This window comes from Pseudophryne corroboree, chromosome 9, assembly GCF_028390025.1.
Source record: "Pseudophryne corroboree isolate aPseCor3 chromosome 9, aPseCor3.hap2, whole genome shotgun sequence".
In the NCBI taxonomy this organism is placed as follows: Eukaryota; Metazoa; Chordata; class Amphibia; order Anura; family Myobatrachidae; genus Pseudophryne; species Pseudophryne corroboree.
This window is the reverse complement of record NC_086452.1, coordinates 41,671,738-41,690,687: the sequence shown is the minus strand read 5'-3', so window position 1 is coordinate 41,690,687 and position 18,950 is coordinate 41,671,738.

Here is an 18,950-nt window from a genome sequence, read left to right as displayed (position 1 = left end):
CCGCAATAATGCTGTGTCGCCGAAAAGTGAGGGGTTTCGTGATTTTTTTTCACTGATTTGTTTCAGCTCCCCTATACAACTCTCGTGAAATACAACTGTCCGCCCTATGTATTTTCGCAGCACTTATTGCGTAAAAAAATAGTAACTTATCGGGAATTTGGCTTTGCCTGTCTGAGGCAGGCGAAAACCAATCCCCAATAAGTGCTGAAATCAGGAGATAAGCGCTGGCTATATATTTATTTATTTATTTATTTTTTATTACAACGTCACTTCAACGTACGCAGTGTCTGCATTTCTGCTCTGAATCAAAGAAAACAGAGCAGAGTCACACACAACAATGTCATCAATCCCAACAAGTAACAAAATATATATGTGTGCCCCTTTTTTTTTAGTAGCTGAAAATTCAGCTAAATACATATACAGTAATAATTCAGAGTCTTTGCTGGCAGAGCATAAAACATATAATTCACTACATTCTGGGGGAACCCTTTATGCTGGCAGAATCTACATAAGTAAATGCAACAACCTATTTACGTAGCTGAATTAAGCACTTTGCATGTGATCATAGGGATAGCAAAAATATAATTAGAATATATACACAAAGCAACTCCTGTCGCACCTTTAAAAAATTGCTAGCACACACCCTTGCATTTCATCACGGGTGCAAAGATTTTGTAATGAAACGCGTTGGGTGGCTCCCTATGCAGTGGTGTGAGAGGTTTAGGCAGTATAGGGGAGGCTAGGGTTAGGCTGCAGGGGGGGGGCAGGGTCAGGCTGCGGGTGGGCAGGGTTAGGCACTAAGTGGGGTGGGTTAGAGATAGGCTGCGGGGAGGGGGTTGGTTTAGGGCACCACCAGGGAAGGGCTAGGGTTAGGCTGCGGGGGGGGGGGGGGGAATCAGGGTCAGGCTGTGGGTAGGCAGGGTTAGGCACTAAGTGGGGTGGGTTAGAGATAGACTGTGGGGAGGGGGTTGGTTTAGGCATCACCAGGGAAGGGTTAGGGTTAGGCTGCGGGGGGAGGTTGTTAGGTTGCAGGGAGGGATGGTTTGGGTGAGAGGGGGTAGGGTTTAAGGGATTCTAACAAGTGTCAGGATTCTGCACATTGGGATGCCACTCTTGGTATTCCTACCGCCGGTATCCAAAGCACCAGGATCCCGATCCAATCCCATATATATTTCCAATACAGTATTGGTTTCATGGATTTGCACCATATTGTGTGGTATGGTGAATATGTTATGAATTAAGTTAGGCATCTTCTGGATTTTAGAATTCCAAACTCTTCTACAATTTTCGATAGATAGATAGATAGATAGATAGATAGATAGATAGATAGATAGATAGATAGATAGATAGACATCAGAACTGACCCTCAGGATGCCAGGGTTCCAAAAACTTTTGGCCTAAGCGTGCCATGAAAAAAATGCTGTGATTCCCGACAGTTTAGGAAGCACTGACCTATCCCATTAACTACAGTAATACTACTAGAAGAATCAATACAAGTATATAAAGAACCTTATTTATCTCTCAGTGTTATCCAGCTAATACATGTGAAGGTCTTGTGTTCTCCTTGTTCTGTACACCACGGAAGAAATGGGATGGTAATGGCGGGGAACCTGTTTCTCATACAGCATCCATATCTCCAACATGGCGGTACTCATGTTTTATCTCTTAGTATATTATTTCCTTTTGTATAAAAGCCCTTTATGCCTTCAGTTATCCAAGACTCTCAGGTTGAGATACGTCACTATATTTTGATCATATGTAGAGTAGGGGGTGGGGTTGGGGGTGATTGACTTGGTAATGGAAGGTCTTGAAATAAATAATAAGACAATGATTGGCTGCGCCAGCTGTTGGTGGAGGATCCTTGACACTTTGACCTGTTTCTTTTCTCATATTCTTGTGTAGGCATTTTTGTTTCCCCTTTGTGAAGGATTGTCCACCTGGAGTCTCACCATGGAGCTTGGCGGCCATCCAGCCCGTGGCAAAGTATGGGCTTCAGTTAGCGATAATAAGGAGCTTGTTATGACTGGGAAGTTTGCATTACTATAAATAGCTCCATCAATATTGTGATAATGGCACTTAAAATAGTCCCATTTAGTAGAGCTGAATGCACGTCTGCCTGCAGCTGGCTCATTAGCGACGAGCGTCGCTGGATGTACAGCTCGCAGGTGTAAAAAGTCAATGTGTGGATAGAAAGTATTAGATTGGGTGCTTTACAGTACACACTGCTACTTCTGTTTGTAACATGCGGCCATTGTTACAGCCTGGGAAAATAACCTAGTAACCAAACGAAATAAAGAGATTGGGCAAATCACGCTTAAAGGGTGCAGATTCGTACCTTGACAAACCGCCGCTGCAGAATAAACATAAATACGGTGTGCATAGTACTTGTAACACAAATATAAATATATTGGGATGGGAAATTAAAAGAGAACAACAGAACCCACAGGAAAATTTTTGTGGAGTGACGGCAATGAATATCTGCTGTACATCATGGCCCTCATTCCGAGTCGTTCGCTCGTTCTTTTTTTTCGCATCGCAGTGAAAATCAGCTTAGAGCGCATGCGCAATGTTCGCACTGCGATTGCGCTAAGTAATTCTGCTATGAAGAAAGGATTTTTACTCACGGCTTTTTGTTCGCACCGGCGAACGTAGTGTGATTGACAGGAAATGGGTGTTACTGGGCGGAAACACGGCGTTTTATGGGCGTGTGGTTGAAAACGCTACCGTTTCCGGAAAAAACGCAGGAGTGGCCGGAGAAACGGGGGAGTGTCTGGGCGAACGCTGGGTGTGTTTGTGACGTCAAACCAGGAACGACAAGCACTGAACTGATCGCACAGGCAGAGTAAGTCTGGAGCTACTCTAAGGCTGCTAAGTTTTTTTTGTTCGCAATATTGCGTAAACTTCGTTCGCACTTTTAGGATGCTAAGATACACTCCCAGTAGGCGTAGACTAAGCGTGTGTAACTCTGCTAAATTCGCCTTGCGACCGATCAACTCGGAATGAGGGCCCATGTACGGAGAACTACACACAATCTAATACACTGGTAACGCACGTTAACGTACAAGAAATAGGGTGTGCTGCGGTCTAAAAATGTAAACGCCGTTGGGAATTAATTGTGAAGCACCCAGTCCCTCAAACACAAAGCAAGATAAAATATAAATACTTCTACATCATGGCTGTGACACTTTATCATCTTTACTTACAGTTTATTTTAATGCCATATCTAAAGCATCTTACAAATGATTTCTACCCAATTGTCTCCTCTTTACACTGGGGGTAATTCAGATCTGATTGCTGGGCAGCGATTTTTGCAGCCCTGCGATCAGATAGTCGCCACCTACAGGGGGAGTGTATTTTAGCTGTGCAAGTGTGCGATCCCATGTGTAGCAGAGCTGTACAAACTGATTTTGTGCAGTCTCTGCACAGCCCCGGACTTACTCATCCGCTGCGATCACATCAGGCTGTCCGGGGCCGGAATTGACGTCAGACACCCTCCCTGTAAACGCTTGGACACGCCTGCATTTTTCCAACCACTCCCTGAAAACAGTCAGTTTACACCCACATAGGCCCTCTTCCTGTCAATCTCCTTCAGATCGCCCGTGCGAACGGATCCGTCACACAAACCCATCACTGAGCGGTGATCTGCTTTGTACCCGTACGAAAATTCAGCCTAGCAATCAGGTCTGAATTACTCCCATAATGTCTTAAAGCGGCGTTACCACCCAATATTAAATATCAAAAGAATAGTATCAGTAGGAACTTGGGAGGTCATTCCGAGTTGTTCGCTCGCAAGGCGATTTTAGCAGTATTGCACACGCTAAGCCGCCGCCTACTGGGAGTGAATCTTAGCTTCTTAAAATTGCGAACGATGTATTCGCAATATTGCGATTACAAACTTCTTAGCAGTTTCAGAGTAGCTTCAGACTTACTCGGCATCTGCGATCAGTTCAGTGCTTGTCGTTCCTGGTTTGACGTCACAAACACACCCAGCGTTCGCCCAGACACTCCCCCGTTTCTCCAGCCACTCCCGCGTTTTTTCCGGAAACTGTAGCGTTTTTTCCCACACGCCCTTAAAACGGCCAGTAACACCCATTTCCTGTCAATCACACTACGATCGCCGGAGCGAAGAAAAAGCCGTGAGTAAAAATACTATCTTCATAGCAAAATTACTTGGCGCAGTCGCAGTGCGGATATTGCGCATGCGCACTAAGCGGAAAATCACTGCGATGCGAAGAAATTTACCGAGCGAACGACTCGGAATGAGGGCCCAGGAAGGATAAAGACTCAGGGGGTAATTCAGAGTTAGAATCAGGCCTATATTGTGGTCTGTGTGAGACAGATTTACATGAACACACCTTAAGGATGGATCAGATTAGTAACATTAAGCTATCAGGACAGGCAGTACTGCATACTTACCTACTTTGTATTTCTCCTCTCCGGGAGAAGCCCGGAGAGGAGACGCTGCATGTTTCTTCGGGGGGCGGGGCCGGACTGTGACATCACTAAGCCCCGCCCCCGCATCGGGAAATGCCGCGATTCGCGGGTCCGCGGGAAGGGGACGGGGCTAAAATGACGCAATTTGCATAATTTTAACCCCTTCTTCACCCGACGGACCCGCAAATGCGGGAGGTTATCTCTCCATCCTGCTCGCATCACTAGGGTGCGAGCAGGATGCGGGAGACCTGCCCACTCTTCTGGGGGTGCGGGGGGCTACCCCAAAAAACGGGAGCCTCCCGCAGCTTCCGGGAGAGTAGGTAAGTATGCAGTACTGTCACTTTAAAGATATCAATTCTGTTTACAACAGGCTATGGGGGTAATTCAGAGTTGATCGCAGCAGCAAATTTGTTAGCAGTTGGGCAAAACCATGTGCACTGCAGGGGGGGGGGCAGATGTAACATGTGCAGAGAGAGTAATACCCCTTTTCCACTAGAAGTCTCGGGTCTGACCCGGGATTTGGAACACGGTTCCAGACCCGAGGCGGACCCCTTTTCCACTACGGCGCCAACCCGGGAATATCCCGTGTAGGCGCCGTTTACACTGCACCCGGGTACAGTGTCTTCTGCCCGGCGCTTGGAGATGACGTCATCTCCCGTTAGGCCACTGACGTCATCAGTCCCGTTAGGCCACGCCCCAATGCCATGCTGCCCACCGTCACGCTGGGGGCAAGCCCAGCACTCTGGAAGCTGCTGGGCTGCCCTCAGTCTCCAGCACACGCTTTCCCGGCCAGCGCTGCTGTCTGCATAGCAGGAGACACAGCAGCGCTGACAGCATGTGCTGTCCCCCCAAACCCCCCGACCACCCGCGAGACCCTGCGGTCAGGGAGGTTTAGAATCTTCACATGCTGTAAACGGGTCCCGTGTTGGCTGACACAGGTAACCCATTTACACTACACCTTACCCGGGTCATTCCCGTGTCCTACCCAGGTAGCTACCCGAATAGGATTCCCGGACCACTTGACCCGGGTTTTTTCAGAGGGAGCCGTTTCCACTAGCAAAAAGCATTGGTTAATGCGCGCCCCCGTGCAAAAACCCGTGTTTTTTGAGCTAGTGGAAAAGGAGTATAAGATTTGGGTGGGTTATTTGGGTCTGTGCAGGGTAAATACTGGCTGCTTTATTTTTACACTGCAATTTAGATTTCAGTTTGAACACACCCCACCCAAATCTAACTCTCTCTGCACATGTTACATCTGCCCCCCTGCAGTCCACATGGGAGGTCATTCTGACCTGATCGCTCGCTACAGTTCTTTGCAGCGCAGCGATCAGGTCAGAACTGCATATGCGCCGGCGCTGCAGTGCGCTAGCGCATGGATGACAGCTGATGGCTGTCGTTGCCTAGCAATTGCCTCTGCCTGATTGACAGGCAGAGGCTGTCGCTGTGCGCGAGGGGGTGGCACGGCGGCGTTTGGCCGCCATTTTGTGAGCGCGGTCCGGCCAACGCAGGCATGGCCGGACTGTGGCGTGCTGGTGTTGGGTTGCAGCGGCTGCGTGACGTCATGCGCAACCACTGCGACCCAGGCAGCGGCGAGTAGCTCCCGGCCAGCACGCAAAAGCTGCACTGGCCGGGAGCTACTCCTGAAGTGCAAAAGCATCACCGCTGTGCGATGCTTTTGCACTTCTACGACGGGGCAGGGACTGACATGCGGGGCGGATTAGCCCTGTGCTGGGCGTCCCCCCGCATGTCTGTGTTCCTGATCGTAGCTGTGCTAAATTTAGCACATCTACGATCATGTCGGAATAACCCCCCATGGTTTTGCCCAACTGCTAACAAATTTGCTGCTGCGATCAACTCCGAATTAGGCCCTATGTCCAACAGACTCTACATATAATCCAACAACTCAAAACACTGCCACCGCTACCAAAAGAATTTTAATTCAAAAACAAACCAAAGATCACAGGGAAACCAGGAAAATGCCTAGCCCAAACAATGGCGACTTTTACTAAATGCGCAGTTCAATTTTTCTCTGGCTACTTTCTATCCTTTCCACCCGTATCGTTATATCATCAGGTAGAGTTATTTGGTTGTGCTGCCGTTGAATATAATCATATCGACTATAATGTTTGATTGTGCTGGTTTTGGATATAATCATACACAGCGAGGAGCTCTGTATCCTACCATAGAACAACGCATATAAACAATTCTGGCAGATGATATAAAGAAATAGCTGAAAAGCACAGCAGAGAGCCAGAAACATGTACTTAGGAAATGTTGCAATTGGTTATGTACAAGTCAATAAATTAAGGTTGTATAAACAGTATAAAGGTGGAGACCCTCTTTATTAAACTCTAGTGGACTCCAGCATCTTGCCTATGTCCATGTACCCCTGCATTCAGCATATACTGTAATGGCCAGTGACTAGCAGAACATTGTATTTCTGTAACTGAAAACAGGGACATTTTGAAGCTCTGCCTGACAGGCCTCCTAATTAGTTCTGCAATGATAAGTGCAAAACTAAATGCTGAAAACAGGACGAGATGATGACTCAGTCTGAGCATTCTCACCGGGTTCAGGAACTTCTAGCAAAGTGTGTTCCAAACTGCACAATTAGTTTTTGGCCACGTTACCCGTCAATATTCATACCAGAAAAGTAAGCTGTGCAAACGAGTCACTCCTCTGGCTTCTCTCAGAGACCTACCACAATGCTCTAGGAAGACTTTCACCAGCACATCGGTGGATAATGTCAGACATGTGTCGGACAACATCCAAATGACTCTGGGAACGTGGGGGTTAACTTACAATGCTAACTCCTAATTGTTGTCTACTAGACTAATTAGGCTGTTTGTGCCTAAGGGAGATTCTTGCCTCATAAAAAATCTGGACTTCCAAATGTAAAAGTTATTGCCAAATGTGGACTGCCAAGAGGACAGACAAAGCATTTACATAGGTGAGGTTCCACATGATTCATTATATGTAGCACAATGTATGACTCAATCAATCCTATCTATCTATCTATCTATCTATCTATCTATCTATCTATCTATCTATCTATCTATCTATCTATCTATCTATCTATCATAGGCAAACGCAGAGGGGGCTTTCTGGTTGCCTGGAAACCCCCCTCCACTTGGCAAATGGCTCAAATTATGGCAACAATAGCAATGGTATATAATAAGATTTTACTTACCGGTAAATCTATTTCTCGTAGTCCGTAGAGGATGCTGGGGACTCCGTAAGGACCATGGGGATTATACCAAAGTTTCCAAACAGGCGGGAGAGTGCGGATGACTCTGCAGCACCGATTGAGCAAACATGAGGTCCTCCTCAGCCAGGGTATCAAACTTATAGAATTTTGCAAAGGTGTTTGTACCCGACCAAGTAGCAGCTCGACACAGCTGTAGTGCCGAGACCCCTCGGGCAGCCGCCCAAGAAGAGCCCACTTTCCTAGTGGAATGGGCCTTGACCGATTTTGGTAATGGCAAACCAGCCGTAGAATGCACTTGCTGAATCGTGTTACAGATCCAGCAAGCAAGAGTCTGCTTTGAAGCAGGGCCGCCAAGCTTGTTGGCTGCATACAGAACAAACAGTGCTTCTGTTTTTCGAACTCTAGCCGTCCTGGCTACATAAATCTTCAAAGCCCTGACCACATCAAGGGACTCGGAATCCTCTAAGTCCCGTGTAGCCACAGGCACCACAATAGGTTGGTTCATATGAAAGGATGAAACCACTTTTGTCAGGAACTGAGGACGTGTCCGCAATTCCGCTCTATCCATATGGAAAACCAGATAGGGGCTTTTATGTGATAAAGCCGCTAATTCCGACACTCGCCTAGACGAAGCCAAGGCTAATAACATGACCACCTTCCAAGTGAGATATTTCAACTCCACCGTTTTCAGGAAGTCCAAGACCACATTAAGGTCCCAAGGCGCCACCGGAGGCACAAACGGAGGCTGAATATGCAGTACTCCCTTAACAAAAGTCTGAACTTCTGGGAGAGAAGCCAATTCTTTTTGAAAGAAAATGGATAGGGCCGAAATCTGGACCTTAATGGAGCCTAATTTAAGGCCCAAATCCACTCCAGTTTGTAGGAAGTGAAGGAAACGGCCCAGATGGAATTCTTCCGTAGGAGCATTCCTGGCCTCACACCAAGAAACATATCTTCGTCATATACGGTGATAATGTTTTGCTGTTACTTCCTTCCTAGCCTTTATCAGCATAGGGATAACCTCAACCGGAATGCCTTTTTCCGCTAGGATCCGGCGTTCAACCGCCATGCCGTCAAACGCAGCCGCGGTAAGTCTTGGAACAGACAGGGTCCCTGTTGCAACAGGTCCTGCCTTAGAGGAAGAGGCCACAGATCTTCCGTGAGCATTTCCTGCAGATCTGGATACCAGGTCCGTCGTGGCCAATCTGGAACAACGAGGATTGTTCTCACTCCTTTTCTTCTTACTATTCTCAACACCTTGGGTATGAGAGGAAGAGGAGGAAATACATAGACGGACCGGAACACCCACGGTGTCACGAGGGCGTCTACCACTACTGCCTGAGGGTCTCTGGACCTGGCGCAATACCTCTGTAGCTTTTTGTTGAGGCGGGATGCCATCATGTCTATCTGTGGCAGTTCCCACCGACTCACAATCTGTGCGAAGACTTCTGGATGAAGTCCCCACTCTCCCGGGTGTAGGTCGTGTCTGCTGAGGAAGTCTGCTTCCCAGTTGTCCACTCCCGGAATGAACACTGCTGACAGTGCGCTTACATGATTCTCCGCCCAGCGAAGAATCCTGGTAGCTTCCGCCATTGCCGCTCTGCTCCTTGTGCCGCCTTGGCGGTTTACATCAGCCACTGCGGTGATGTTGTCTGACTGGATCAGAACTGGTTGGTCGCGAAGTAAGGCCTCCGCTTGACGTAGGGCGTTGTATATGGCCCTTAGTTCCAGGATGTTGATGTGAAGACAAGCCTCTTGACTTGACCAAAGACCCTGGAAATTTCTTCCCTGTGTGACTGCTCCCCAACCTCGGAGGCTTGCGTCCGTGGTCACCAGGATCCAATCCTGAATGCCGAATCTGCGGCCCTCGAGAAGGTGAGCACTCTGCAGCCACCACAGGAGCGGCACCCTGGCCCTGGGGGACAGGGTGATCAACCGATGCATCTGTAGATGTGATCCGGACCACCTGTCCAACAGATCCCATTGGAAAGTCCTCGCATGGAACCTGCCAAAGGGAATGGCCTCGTATGAGGCCACCATCTTTCCCAGGACTCGAGTGCAATGATGCACGGACACCTGTCTTGATTTCAAAAGGTTCCTGACCAGAGTCATAAGTTCCTGGGCTTTTTCTGTCGGAAGATAAACCCTTTTCTGGGTCGTGTCCAGAATCATGCCCAAGAAAGGCAGACGAGTCGTAGGAACCAACTGCGACTTTGGGATATTGAGAATCCAGCCGTGTTGTTGTAACACTTTCAGTGAAAGAGATACGCTGTTCAGCAACTGCTCTCTTGATCTCGCTTTTATGAGGAGATCGTCCAAGTACGGGATAATTGTGACACCCTGCTTGCGCAGGAGCACCATCATTTCCGCCATTACCTTGGTGAAAATCCTCGGAGCCGTTGAGAGACCAAACGGCAACGTCTGAAATTGGTAATGACAGTCCTGTACCGCAAATCTTAGGTACGCCTGATGAGGTGGATAAATGGGGACATGAAGGTACGCATCCTTTATGTCCAGTGACACCATAAAATCCCCCCCTTCCAGGCTGGCGATGACCGCTCTTAGCGATTCCATCTTGAACTTGAACCTCTTCAAGTATAGGTTCAGAGATTTTAAATTCAATATGGGTCTGACCGAACCGTCCGGTTTCGGAACCACAAACATGGTAGAATAATAACCCCTTCCCTGTTGAAGGAGGGGAACCTCGACCACCACCTGCTGAAGATACAATTTTTGTATTGCATTTAACACTATCTCCCTCTCTAGGGGGGGAAGACGGTAGGGCCGATTTGATTAACCGGCGAGGAGGCACCTCTTCGAATTCCAGCTTGTAACCCTGAGACACAATTTCTATTGCCCAGGGATCCACCTGGGAGTGAACCTACATGTGGCTGAAATTCCGAAGACGCGCCCCCACTGGCCCCGACTCCGCCAGTGGAGCCCCAGCGTCATGCGGTGGATTTTGCAGAGGCCGGGGAGGACTTCTGTTCCTGGGAACTAGCTGTATTGTGCAGCTTCTTTCCTCTGCCCCTCCCTCTGGCAAGAAAGGACGCACCTCGGACTTTCTTGTTTCTTTGTGAACGAAAGGACTGCATTTGATAATGCGGTGCTCTCTTAGGCTGTGAGGGAACATAAGGCAAAAAATTTGACTTTCCAGCCGTAGCTGTGGAGACCAGGTCCGAGAGACCTTCACCGAACAATTCCTCACCCCTGTAAGGTAAAACCTCCATATGTCGTTTAGAGTCGGCATCACCTGTCCATTGCCGAGTCCACAGGACCCTTCTGGCAGAAATCGACATAGCGTTCTAGAACCCAGCAGACTAATGTCTCTTTGAGCATCTCTCATATAAAGGACAGCGTCTTTAATATGCCCCAGGGTCAATAAAACAGTATCCCTATCTAGGGTATTAAACTCCTCTGATAAGGTATCAGTCCATGCCGCTACTGCACTACAGACCCAGGCCGACGCGATTGCCGGTCTGAGCAAGGTACCTGAATGTGTATAAATGGACTTCAGGGTACCCTCCTGTTTGCGATCAGCAGCATCCTTGAGGGTAGCCGTATCCTGGGACGGCAGGGCTACCTTTTTGGATAAGCGTGTTAAAGCTTTGTCCACCCTAGGGGAGGATTCCCATCGTAACCTGTCCGTTGGCGGGAAAGGATACGCCATAAGAATCCGTTTGGAAATCTGCAGTTTTTTATCTGGAGATTCCCAAGCTTTTTCACATAACTCATTCAGTTCGTGTGAGGGGGGAAAAGTTACCTCAGGTTTCTTTCCCTTATACATATAAACCCTTGTGTCAGGGACAGGGGTTTCCTCTGTGATGTGCAAAACTTCCTTAATTGCTATAATCATGTATCGGAGTGATTTAGCCAACTTTGGCTGTAACTTTGCATCATCGTTATTGACACTGGAGTCAGAATCCATGTCGGTATCTGTGTCAACAATTTGGGATAGTGGGCGCTTATGAGACCCCGACGGTCCCTGCGACATATGATCAGGCAAGGGTTGAGACCCTGCCTGTCCCAATGCATCAGCCTTGTCTAATCTTTTATGCAAGGAATTTACATTATCATTTAAAACCTTCCACATATCCATCCAATCAGGTGTCGGCGCCGTCGGTGGAGACACCACATTCATTTGCTCCCGCACCTCTCCCACATAGCCTTCCACATCAGACATGTCGACACAAGCGTACCGACACACCACACACACAGGGAATGTCCTTTCTGAAGACAGTTCCCCCACGAGGCCCTTTGGAGAGACAGAGAGAGAGTATGCCAGCACACACCCCAACGCTATATGACCCAGGAATAACACAGTAACTTAATGTTAACCCAGTAGCTGCTGTTTATATATTTTTTTGCGCCTAATTATAATTATGTGCCCCCCCTCTCTTTTCAACCCTCTTCTACCGTGTATCAGCAGGGGAGAGCCTGGGGAGCTTCCTCTCAGCGTGCTGTGGAGAAAAAATGGCGCTGGTGAGTGCTGAGGGAGAAGCCTCACCCCCTCGGCGGCGGGCTTCTGTCCCGCTTAAATTTTATTTCTTTGGCGGGGGCTCCTACATATATACAGTGCCCAGCTGTATATATGTGTTCATTTGCCAGAATGAGGTCCCAAATGCTGCCCAGGGCACCCCCCCCCCCCCCCCCCCCCCTGCGCCCTGCACTCTAACAGTGACCGGAGTATGTGTAGGTGTGTGGAGCAATGGCGCACAGCTGCAGTGCTGTGCGTTACCTCCAGTGAAGATCACAAAGTCTTCTGCCGCCTGTGAAGTCTTCTTGCTTCTCATACTCACCCGGCTTCAGTCTTCCGGCTCTGCGAGGGGGACAACGGCGCGGCTCTGGGACGGACGGCGAGGGTGAGATCCTGCGTACCGATCCCTCTGGAGCTAATGGTGTCCAGTAGCCTAAGAAGCAGGACCTAGCTTCAGAGAGTAGGGCTGCTTCTCTCCCCTCAGTCCCACGATGCAGGGAGTCTGTTGCCAGCAGAGCTCCCTGAAAATAAAAAACCTAACAAAAAACTTTCTATCAGCAAACTCAGGAGAGCTCACTGAAAAGCACCCAGCTCCTCTGGGCACAGAATCAAAGTGAGGTCTGGAGGAGGGGCAGAGAGGGAGGAGCCAGTGCACACCAGGAACTAAATTCTTTCTTAAAGTGCCCATGTCTCCTGCAGAGCCCGCCTCTCCCCATGGTCCTTACGGAGTCCCCAGCATCCTCTAGGACGTTAGAGAAAATATGATTAGATTACTAGTGCTGCAGAAATATCATGCAGTTTAAAGGACAGAGCAGAGCTGCTGCGCAAGCCCAGTGGTAGCAGCTTCTTCTACTGAGTTTGCTGTGTGTGTGAATCTGACTCCTCAATCAGTGCACTGGACCAGAGAGTATCTACCAGGAAGAAGAGACAGGAGCCTTAACATGAGGTGGGAGAATGTGAGCTTAGAAAATGCAGTACTGGTTCTCTTATGTTTGTGTAATTATTTATTACGGGATGTTTAATCTTTTCCTGACAACTTATTTTATATTATTTAAATGTTTGATACATCCTATACTATAGACCATCTACAGTATTAAATATTAATACTGTATTCCATACATTATCCAGTGTATAAAAAGACCATTAATGTCCAGGGTTATTATTAGGTTCTTCTACCGCTTCCCCAGACTCCCACACGAGATTGTGGATTGCATTTGGAAACCCCCCTCGAGAAATCCTGCGTTTGCCACTGATCTATCTATCTATCTATCTATCTATCTATCTATCTATCTATCTATCTATCTATCTATCTAGTTTTGAGAAACTTCCAACTGGTTTCTTCGTTCAGCAATTAATTCACAGGAGCACAAATAGTGTAGAAAGTATTTATTTCCCCCCACACTGAGGCATAATAAAACATGCACACATCTCCTATATATTTGCCTTAATCTGTGACTCTGTGCTCGTAACGCTGGGCGGAGTCACAGAGCTGGGCGGAGTCAACTGCATCTGCTGCAGGGAGCTACTCCATACCCAGCGCCAGCAGCAGTCAGGTGCAAGACCCTACCTTACAGTATAGGAGGTGAGGATGGCCACTAGCTGCCGGCTGCTGTGCCTGTCCTCCCCCCCCACCCAATCACCTGTGACAGCGGGCTGTGTGCTGTGCGGGTCTCGAAAGGGGGCGGAGCTACTGCGTCACGAGGGGGCGGAGTTACACGGAATAGAGGGGCGGAGCAACACGGGACCAGACAGCTGAACAGTGGTGGAATCAGCATTGCAGTGACGGCCAGCCAGACTTGGTAAGTGGAGGGTGAGAGAGAAATGTGTGTGCGTGCGTGTATATAGGCCCTCATTCCGAGTTGATCGGTCGCAAGGCGAATTTAGCAGAGTTACACACGCTAAGCCGCCGCCTACTGGGAGTGAATCTTAGCTTCTTAAAATTGCGACCGATGTATTCGCAATATTGCGATTACTAACTACTTAGCAGTTTCAGAGTAGCTCCAGACTTACTCTGCCTGTGCGATCATTTCAGTGCTTGTCGTTCCTGGTTGACGTCACAAACACACCCAGCGTTCGCCCAGGCACTCCCACCGTTTCCCCGGCCACTCCTGCGTTTTTTCCGGAAACGGTAGCGTTTTCAGCCACACGCCCCTGAAACGCCGTGTTTCCGCCCAGTAACACCCATTTCCTGTCAATCACATTACGATCGCCGGAGCGAAGAAAAAGCCGTGAGTAAAAATACTTTCATCATAGTAAAGTTACTTGGCGCAGTCGCAGTGCGAACATTGCGCATGCGTACTAAGCGGATTTTCACTGCGATGCGATGAAAAATACCGAGCGAACAACTCGGAATGAGGGCCATAGTGTGTGTGTGTGTGTGTGTGTGTGTGTGTGTGTGTGTGTGTATATATAGTGTGTGTGTGTGTGTGTGTGTGTGTGTGTGTGTGTGTGTGTGTGTGTGTGTGTGTATATATGGTGGGGTGTGTGTGTTTGTATATATGTGTGAATTGTGTGTGTGTGAGGTATGTCTGTGTGTGCGCACTTTATGGACCCCACTGCTGGGGGGGCCATTACATGCAAGGACGCTACTAATATAGGGGGGGCATTACGTATAAGGACGCTACTACTATAGGGGGGCATTACGTATAAGGACGCTACTACTATAGGGGGGGCATTATGTATAAGGACGCTACTACTATGGGGGGGCATTACGTATAAGGACGCTACTACTATGGGGGGGCATTACGTATAAGGACGCTACTACTATAGGGGGGCATTACGTATAAGGACGCTACTACTATGGGGGGGCATTACGTATAAGGACGCTACTACTATAGGGGGGGCATTACGTATAAGGACGCTACTACTATGGGGGGCATTACGTATAAGGACGCTACTACTATAGGGGGACATTACGTATAAGGAGGCTACTAATACTGGGGGGCATTACATATAAGGACGCTACTACTGGGGGGGCATTATGTATAAGGACTCTATTACTTCTGGGGGGCATTATGTATAAGGACGGTGCTACTACTACTGGGAGGGCATTACATGTAAGGATGCTACTACTACTGGGGGGGCATTATGTATAAGGACGGTACTACTACTGGGGGCACATTATGTATAAGGATGCTACTACTACAGGGGTGGCATTACATATAAGGACGCTACTATTACTGTTGGGGGGCATTACATATAACTGCTACTACTACTGGGGGGGCATTACGTATAAGGATGCTACTACTACGGGTGGGGCATAACGTATAAGGATGCTACTACTACTGTTGTGGGGCATTACATATAACTGCTACTACTACTGGGGAGGTATTATGTATAAGGACTCTATTACTTCTGGGGGGCATTATGTATAAGGACGGTGCTACTACTACTGGGGGGGCATTACGTATAAGGACACTACTACTACTGGGGGGCATTACGTATAAGGATGCTACTATTACTGTTGGGGGGCATTACATATAACTGCTACTACTACTGGGGGGCATTACGTATAAGGACGGTACTACTACTGGGGGCACATTATGTATAAGGATGCTACTACTACAGGGGTGGCATTACGTATAAGGACGCTACTATTACTGTTGGGGGGCATTACATATAACTGCTACTACTACTGGGGGGCATTACGTATAAGGACGCTACTACCACGGGTGGGGCATTACGTATAAGGACGGTACTACTACTGGGGGCACATTATGTATAAGGATGCTACTACTACAGGGGTGGCATTACGTATAAGGATGCTACTATTACTGTTGTGGGGCATTACATATAACTGCTACTACTACTGGGGGGCATTATGTATAAGGACACTACTACTACTGGGGGGGCATTATGTATAAGGACGCTACTACTACTGGGGGGCATTACGTATAAGGACGCTACTACCACGGGTGGGGCATTACGTATAAGGACGGTACTACTACTGGGGGCACATTATGTATAAGGACGCTACTACTACAGGGGTGGCATTACGTATAAGGATGCTACTATTACTGTTGTGGGGCATTACATATAACTGCTACTACTACTGGGGGGGCATTATGTATAAGGATGCTACTACTACTGGGGGGGCATTATGTATAAGGATGCTACTATTACTGTTGGGGAGCATTACATATAACTGCTACTACTACTGGGGGGGCATTATGTATAAGGACACTACTACTACTGGGGGGGCATTATGTATAAGGATGCTACTACTACTGGGGGGGCATTATGTATAAGGACGCTACTATTACTGTTGGGGAGCATTACATATAACTGCTACTACTACTGGGGGGGCATTATGTATAAGGACACTACTACTATTGGGGGGGCATTACGTATATGGACGCTACTACTACGGGTGGGGCATTACGTATAAGGACGCTACTACTACGGGTGGGGCATTACGTATAAGATGAATAAGATTGTGCTACATTGTGGCGTAATTTTAAATGGGGGTACTATTGTGTGGCCATGCCCCTTAGTTGTGAGACCACCCCACTTTTCCCGATGCACAACAAAGGAATATGGGAGGGCGCAAAATTCATAGTTTGCAGGGGGGCGCCGAACACCCTAGCACCCTGGCCACCAGTAGCAAAAGTACACCACGGCCACTGACACTATCTGCAGGGAGGGGAACAGCGCTGATATGGAGGGTACTTGCAGGCAGCGAGTCGCCGCCCGCAGCTCCTCTCCCACCTACACACCATACCTGCCGCCTGACACCCACACCCCAGGGAGAGGGCGCTAACTCAGGCACCGCTAGATCAGCATCTGCAGCATACAGACAAGGGCTGCCATGCTCAACGGCAAGCGGTGCGGAGCATGTGCAGCGGGACAGCGTCAGGACGGGACACGCACTAATCAACATTGCTGCTGGGCCGGAGCTCCCTCCGTCTGCAGCCTAAGGACGCGCGCCGCACCTCTCCAGGGAAACACCATGCCTGCCCACCCACAGGGCTCCGGACGCTTACCTATGCTCCGCGATCACAGCAGCTGACGCTGCCATGCAGGATGGAGGAATGACGCCCATCAGACGGGGCGGACAGTGTGCGGCGGAACGGGGCCAGGAAGGAATGCTGACCACGACCCATTGCTGCTGGGTCTGAGCTCCCTCCCTCTGCAGTCACCATCTCACAGCAGCAGCCTGGAGGTTAGTGGCCACCACGACCCGCACATCCTTACCTCACACATACCTCACACATACCTCACACATACCTCACATATACCTCACATACCTCACACATGAGAGCAAAGGTACACACACTGTGACATCACACCTGTAGCCCACCCCTATATCTGCTAAGTACTCCCCGTCACTATGCCCTGTCACCATCATCCTGCTCTCTAACTGCCTGTCTGTGTACTGGCCTTCACCCCTCTCACACCATCACCAACCCTCACTAACTACCTCAGAGACTATGTGCACTGATATCTGCCCCTCCACCACCTGCAGCGCCCCTGGACCCCTCCCCATCCCCCGCAAACCCCCGCACCTGCCCCTCCACCACCCATGGCACCCCCACCCACTGCGCCTTCAGACCCCCTACCCCACCCGCAGTGTCTTCCAAACCCCTCCCCCATCTGCAGCAGCCCCTCCCCCATCCGCCACACCCCGCATCTGGCTCTCCCCCGCCCGCTGCACCTTTGGATCCCCTACCCCACCCACGCAGCAGGCCCTTCCCAATCTGCATCGCCTACACCATTCGCAACAGCACCGCATCCGCCACTCCCCCACCCACGTTACCCCCGCATCCACCCCTCCCCCACCCACCGCGCCCCCTGGACACCTCCCCCATCCACTGCACACCCGCACCCACCCCTTCCCCATCTGCAGCGCCTTCGGAACCCCTCCTCCATCCGCAACAGCCCTGCAGCTGCCATCCCCCACCTGTGACACCCCTGCTCCTACCCCACACACAGCACCTTCATACCCCCTCCCCCATCCGCGGTCCCCACTCCCCAAACCCCTTCCTGTTGCAAGGGACTACGCCCCCTTCACCATCGGACGCCCTATCATTGTGCAATATTCAAACACTAACAAAACTAGGAATGCAGGTAATACTCCATATATTGAACCCCAGAAAGGCGTGCAGGGGTTAAGGGGGCGTAGCCCCTTCCGACGGTGTGAAGAGCGCCCGTAGGGCGCGATGAAGCACCTAGTTACAATAGATTTCTTACAGCAGATCTGATGGAAAAATAAAACTAATTTCAAGAATGTATCCAATACCATATGTCCCCATGCGCTGTAATCCCTACTGCCGGCATCCTGAACGTCAGTATGACGGGGATGGTTCGGTTAGGCCGTGGTGAGGGGAGGGGGAGGGGTTTGTTCGGGGTTAGGATTAGGCTGCAGGGAAGGGGGAGGGGCTTGGGTTAGGCTGCACGTGCAGGGAGGGAGGGTTAGGCACAAAGTCCCAGATTTATCAAGCCTTGGAGTGTGATAAATTGCAAGTTGATAAAGTACCAACCAATCAGCTCCTAACTGTCATGTTACAGGCTGTGTTTGAAAAATGACAGGAGCTGATTGGCTGGTACTTTATCTCCGTGCAATTTATCACTCTCCAAGGCTTGATAAATCTGGGCGTAGGAATGGAGGGTTAGGGTTAGGCACTAAGGGGAATGGTTAGGGTTAAGCTGGGGAAGGGGGGGTTTAGGGTTAGGCTTCAGGTAGGGAGGGTTGGGGTAGGGGAAGTAAAGCCCCAGGATCCCGTACCCAACCAATATATATATAAATTGTTTTCTTAGGGGGCGCCTAGTTTATCTGAAATTCTGTGGATTAGTGCCCTTTTAAATTCGTACTTATAATATGAACAATTTGATCGC